Source organism: Panulirus ornatus, chromosome 11, assembly GCF_036320965.1.
Source record: "Panulirus ornatus isolate Po-2019 chromosome 11, ASM3632096v1, whole genome shotgun sequence".
Classification (NCBI taxonomy): Eukaryota; Metazoa; Arthropoda; class Malacostraca; order Decapoda; family Palinuridae; genus Panulirus; species Panulirus ornatus.
In genome coordinates this window covers 46,196,569-46,203,011 of record NC_092234.1, presented here as the reverse complement: position 1 = coordinate 46,203,011, position 6,443 = coordinate 46,196,569, and the positions used below count along the sequence as shown (strand labels likewise).

The following is a 6,443-nucleotide window of genomic DNA, read 5'->3' as shown; positions in this document are numbered from 1 at the left end:
AGAGAGAGAGAGAGAGAGAGAGAGAGAGAGAGAGAGAGAGAGGGGGAGGGAGGTGAGGTGAGGTGAGGTGAGGTGAGGTGAGGTGAGGTGAGGCGAGGCGAGTCGAGGCGAGGTGTCTTTCTCTCTGTGCTGAAATACGTCACAATGACAACTGAATTTTCGAGCGAGATCGAGACGTGTATAGACTATATGGGTGTGATCTCGCGAGACCGACGGTACGATCGCTGGGCCAGACGGTACGGTACAGCCCTTGGGACACGACGGTACGACCTTTGAGCCAGACGGTACAGCCCTGGAACACGACGGTGCGACGGTGCGATCGGTGGGCCAGACGGTACGGTACAGCCCTTGGAACACGACGGTACGACTTTTGAGCCAGACGGTACAGCCCTGGAACACGACGGTACGTCGACCTTTGAGCCTGGCGGTACAGCCCTGGAACACGACGGTACGATCCTTGGCTACGGCGACCTGGGGCTGTTTGACCCGACCCATATGGGTCGGGTCGGTCAGGTCGGGTCAAAAACCAATCCGTCACTCCACCCAGCGTCGCGATACCATCCATAAGGGTCGTACCGTCGTGATCCACCTGTCGTACCACAACACTCACACTCTTGATGGTAAACTACAGAACGGAAGCGTGTATTAGCGAGATAGATGGGAATAGAGATGCGCGATAGATAGGGGGTATATCTACACATGTATATAGCACGATAGATGTGGTATATCTATACATACACACAGCACAATAGATGGGGGAATAATACGCGATAGAGATAGACAAGGGTATATCTATACATGTATACAGCACGATAGATGGGGTATATCTATATACATACACACAGCACAATAGATGGGGGAATAATACGCGATAGATAGGGGTATATCTACACATGTATACAGCACGATAGATGGGGTATATCTATACACACACACACACACACACACACAGCACAATAGATGGGGGAATATCTATACATCTATATAACACGATAGATGTGGGTGGGGGAAGGGGTAATCGATACATATATATACATATACATACAGAGATATATATCCTCCCCTCCCTCTCCCCTCTAATGATTCACGAGGGGTCACACCCCCTCGGTTATCAAGCCCCACATTACACAGCCCCGAAGGCTTGGCCTCAACCGCCAAATTGAAACAGGTAAGCGGGGCAAATTAAAGGGACGGCGCAATCGCGTCCCGGCGAATCAGGCTTAATCACACATTCATTATGATCTGTCATTCCCTTTAGTGAGGTGAGCGGGGAGGGGAGGAGGAGGAGGAGGAGGAGGACAACGGGGGGGGGGGGGAAAGTGTGTGTGTTTGTGTTTGTGTGTGTGTGTGTGTGTGTGTGTGTTATGTGCTGAGAGCAGTGGTGGGTTGGGGGGTTGGGGGGCTTTCATCGTGGGGAGGGACGGGGGGGAGCTTTCATCACTGAGGAGGGGGGGGAGGGAGGGAGGAGGAGGGAGGAGGTCAAGGTGAAACTCGGGGTGGAGGGGAAAGGGGGGGAGAGGGGGCGTGGAGAAGGTCAAGGTGAAACTCACCTCTGTCAGGTCATGGAAGGATCAGGTCATGGCGGGGTCTGGTCATGGCGGGGTCAGGTCATGGAGGGATCAGGTCATGGCGGGGTCAGGTTATGGCGGGGTCAGGTCATGGCGGTGTTCAGGTCATGGCGGTGTTCAGGTCATGGCGGGGTCTGGTCATGGCGTGGTCAGGTCATCGAGTCCCGGTCATGAAGTCCTGAAATTCGCCATTCCTGTCGCTAGTGTAGCCGCATCTGATGTTGTCTTCCAGTATAATAATAATAATAACAACAATAATAATAATAATAATAATAATAATAATAATAATAACAACAACAACAATGATAATAATAATAATAATAATAATAATAATAATAATGGCCCAACCCCCCCCATACACATGTACATACACACGTCCACACACGCAAATATACATACCTACACAGCTTTCCATGGTTTACCCCGGACGCTTCACATGCCTTGATTCAATCCACTGACAGCACGTCAACCCCTGTATACCACATCGCTCCAATTCACTCTATTCCTTGCCCTCCTTTCACCCTCCTGCATGTGATCGGGGCCTGAACATGCAGGAGGGTGAAAGGAGGGCAAGGAATAGAGTGAATTGGAGCGATGTGGTATACAGGGGTTGACGTGCTGTCAGTGGATTGAATCAAGGCATGTGAAGCGTCCGGGGTAAACCATGGAAAGCTGTGTAGGTATGTATATTTGCGTGTGTGGACGTGTGTATGTACATGTGTATGGGGGGGTTGGGCCATTTCTTTCGTCTGTTTCCTTGCGCTACCTCGCAAACGCGGGAGACAGCGACGAGGTATAAAAAAAAAAAAAAAAAAAAAAAAATAATAATAATAATAATAATAATAATAACAACAACAACAATGATAATAATAATAATAATAATAATAATAACAATAATAATAATAATAACAACAACAATGATAATAATAATAATAATAATAATAATAATAATAATAATAATAACAACAATGATAATAATAATAATAATAATAATAATAATAATAATAATAATAATAATAATAACAACAATGATAATAATAATAATAATAATAATAATAATAATAATAATAATAATAACAATAATAATAATAATAATAATAATAATAATAATAATAATAATAACAACAATGATAATAATAATAATAATAATAACAATAATAATAACAATAATAATAACAATAATAATAATAATAATAATAATAATAATAATAATAACAATAATAATGATAATAAGAACAATAATATATGGATATGTCTATGTATGTACATGTATGTATAAGTAGAAATGTATATGTATGTATATGCGAGTCCATTCCTCGTCTGTTTCCTTGCGCTACCTCAATAACGCCGGAGACGGAGGTTAAGTATAATCAGTAAGTAATAAATAAAACAAATAATAATATCAATAATAATAATAATATCAATAATAATAATAATACTAATAATAATAACAATAATAATAATAATAATAATGTCAGGCGCTAACTCGAAAATAGAAAGGCGAACAAGTACGAATAATAATAATGATAATAATAATAATAATAATAATGATAATAATAATAATAATAATAATAATAATAATAATAATAGCAGCAGCAAGCACCAAGAACCACTCATCCTCAATCTCAAAATAAGAAAAACAAAAACAAGATGGCCACCTCTAGACGCAAACGCCATCTATGAACTATTTCCACATCAAAGTCAATGCAGTGCTCAACCTCGGAGCCACAACCCATTTTCTTTCCTCTGGCGTCGCTACATCAGGTAACACGACACACACACACACACACACACAGCAACAGCCACTGCTTTAAAACCCTTTTCTGCTAACCTACAAATCCCGACAAATTTTGGATTGGTCGATCGCCTGAGACACACACACACACACACATACACACATATATATATATATATATAAATATATATATATATATATATATATATATATATATATATATATATATATATATATATATATATATATATATATATTGGAAAGGATCACAATTTTGCGCGTGATCAAGATATTCCTATGAGTCCACGGGGGAAAATGAAACACGATAAGTTCCCAAGTGCACTTTCGTGTAATAATCACATCATCAGGGGAGACACAAGAGAGAAATATAAGTTAGTTGATATACATCGAAGAGACGAAGCTAGGACGCCATTTGGTAAACGTGTGATTGCCCAAAACATACAACGAGCGTTCATAAACTTATCATTTTACAAATTTTATCAACAATATAAAGTTATCTAATTTGTACAGACCATCACTAATATTAAGATTATAAATTCTCTGTGTATTTAATAATAGAAGATTCAGTGACATTTCTCTTGGTAATAGAGTTAAGAGTTAATAACTGAGATGGCATTACATCAGTCAATACAATGATCATAGTTTTTTTTAACAGGATCTTTGTGTTAAAGACTTAAGCAACATATAGTATGAGAACGGGGACACGAATGCCACGAACTACAAAGCACCAACCAAACTAACCAACTAACCCCCCCCCCCCAAACTATCACTAACAGCGCCAAACTAATTACCCTCACACACGTTCACTCTAACTGGGTAGCTAATGAACCGATTTGCGCCACATCTGACCCACAGATTAATCCAGCATTTTGGAAGGTTACGAGAAAAAAAAGAGAAAAATAAATAAATCTCCCAGATTTGGCTCGAACGCTAATCTCAGCTGTTGGGGTGGGTGATGGATGACGGTTGGATGATGAGGTGGTGACGGGTGACGCTGTGTGACGGCTGCTGTGGCAATAGGCGTGACGGGGTGACGCGCGAGGCTTCCTGGCTGGATTGCATGGATGACATGACGGATGATAAGGTGGTGGATGACATGACGGATGACGAGGTGGTGGATGACATGACGGATGACGAGGTGGTGGGTGAGATGACGGATGACGAGGTGGTGGATGACATGACGGATGACGAGGTGGTGGGTGAGATGACGGATGACGAGGTGATGGATGACATGACGGATGACGAGGTGGTCGATGACATGACGGGTGACGACGAGGTAGTGGATGACATGACACACCAAGTATCTAACTCGTGACGGATGACGTAACGGGTTCTACTGGATGGTGTGACGGGTGACGTGACGGGTGACAATACAGTTAACGCGTGTGGCACCCCAGCTGGCTGACGCGACGTGACGTGACGTGACGCCACTAACACAGCGTTACGGGCTCCTGAGCGTCACACACACAGACAAAGCAAATGAGTTACACGGAAATCTATCTATCAGTTTGTCTATTCGCTTAATCTGTCTGTTTCGGTAAACCCAACACCGGTGTGTCTATCAGATTGTCTGTCTATCTGTTTAACGGATTATCTATCTATCGTCTACAACGAAGATTACCCCGCTTCATCTATCTACGCTATCTTCATATAACTTAAGACTGACTAAGCCTCTTTTTAACATTAAATATTTTCAAAATATTAGCTTTCTCAATGTTAAAAAATTTACCAAATTAGCCTTTTTAACATTATTTTTTTTTTTTACCAAACTGGCTTTTTAACGTTAAAAAAAAATCACCAAATTAGCCGTTTTCAAATGTTAATTTTTTTTTCACCAAACTGGCTTTTTTCTACGTTAATTCTTACCAAATAAGCCTTTTTTATACGTTAAATTTGGTGCTTTTTTTACCAAAATGGCTTTTTTTTTATATACGTTGAAATTCTTACCAAATTAGCCCCATTTTTTTAATGATAACATATTTTTTTTTTACTATTAATCAGACCCCCCATCAACACGACGGAGACGAACGAAAATTCATTCTTACGGTCGATATAATTTTCAAAACACACTGCTCAGGGTTTAGAATAACGCCCGGTCTCATTGGCCGTTTAAAACATCACCGCCAGCCCTGATTGGCTGGGAGACTGTTGCCATATTTCAAGACGATGTCTATTTTTTTTTTTCCAAATTTCAGAACCATTTATTAAATTTTTTTCCTAAATTTAAATTTTTTCTCGCCATTTGGGATGAGTTTCTTCTTCCTAAACCTTGACATGTTATTTGGGGAGTCATATAATGCTATAATTGATACACTCCCCCCCCCCCCTCCCGCGACCCCTCGGCGCCTCGCTGCCATAAAGCCCTAACGACCGAATTGGGAGGAGAAATTGGCGGTTGCCGAGAGACGATTCGTTTGGATTTCCAAAACCGGTCGTAAAATCTGAAAGATTCGATTTTACGACACACAGATGCGATATAGGGATTTCGGGAAAAAAAAAAATTTAATTTTCACCATAATTTTTAATTTTCGCCATAATTTTTTTGATTTTTTTTTCCCCCCTATTTTCGAACCCCCGGGTCCTCAAGAAACGTATGGGATGGTCGAGCACGTCAACCAGCCCCGGGCTGACGGCGGCCTGTGGGCTGAGACGTATTTGTGACCAAAGTGGCTACGTTTTGATTGCACACTTTAAAGGGCCAGGCCCATCATCACATGACGCTGGGCCAAAACAGATGTTAATCTACAATTGTGTGTGTGTGTGTGTGTGTGTGTGTGTGTTGGGGGGGTGAGGATGTAAAAGAGTAGGAGAGGAGGGGGAGGAGGGGGATGAATGGTGGGGAGTGAGAGGAGGAGGAGGAGGAGGAGGGGGATGAAGGGTGGGTGGAGGGGGAGGAGGAGGAGGAAGGAGATGAAGGGTGGGAGGAGGAGGAGGAGGGGGATGAAGGGTGGGAGGAGGAGGAGGAGGAGGGGGATGAAGGGTGGGTGGAGGAGGAGGAGGAGGAGGGGGATGAAGGGTGGGTGGAGGGAGGAGGAGGAGGAGGAGGAGGGGGTGGAGGAGGAGGGGGGAGGAGGAGGAGGGGGATGAAGGGTGGGTGGAGGGAGGAGGAGGAGGGGGAT

The 6,443-nt window shown here is 42.5% G+C and overlaps 2 protein-coding genes across 2 annotated transcripts in view; one reads left to right on the top strand and one right to left on the bottom strand.

Annotated features, from left to right (window-relative positions):
• Positions 1 to 6,443, bottom strand: part of LOC139751466 (uncharacterized) — a 690,594-nt gene that overhangs the window by 396,142 nt on the left and 288,009 nt on the right. The window lies entirely within an intron of this gene.
• LOC139751465 (uncharacterized) overlaps positions 1 to 6,443 on the top strand; it is a 393,736-nt gene that overhangs the window by 179,733 nt on the left and 207,560 nt on the right. The gene's annotated exons all lie outside the window — the stretch shown is intronic.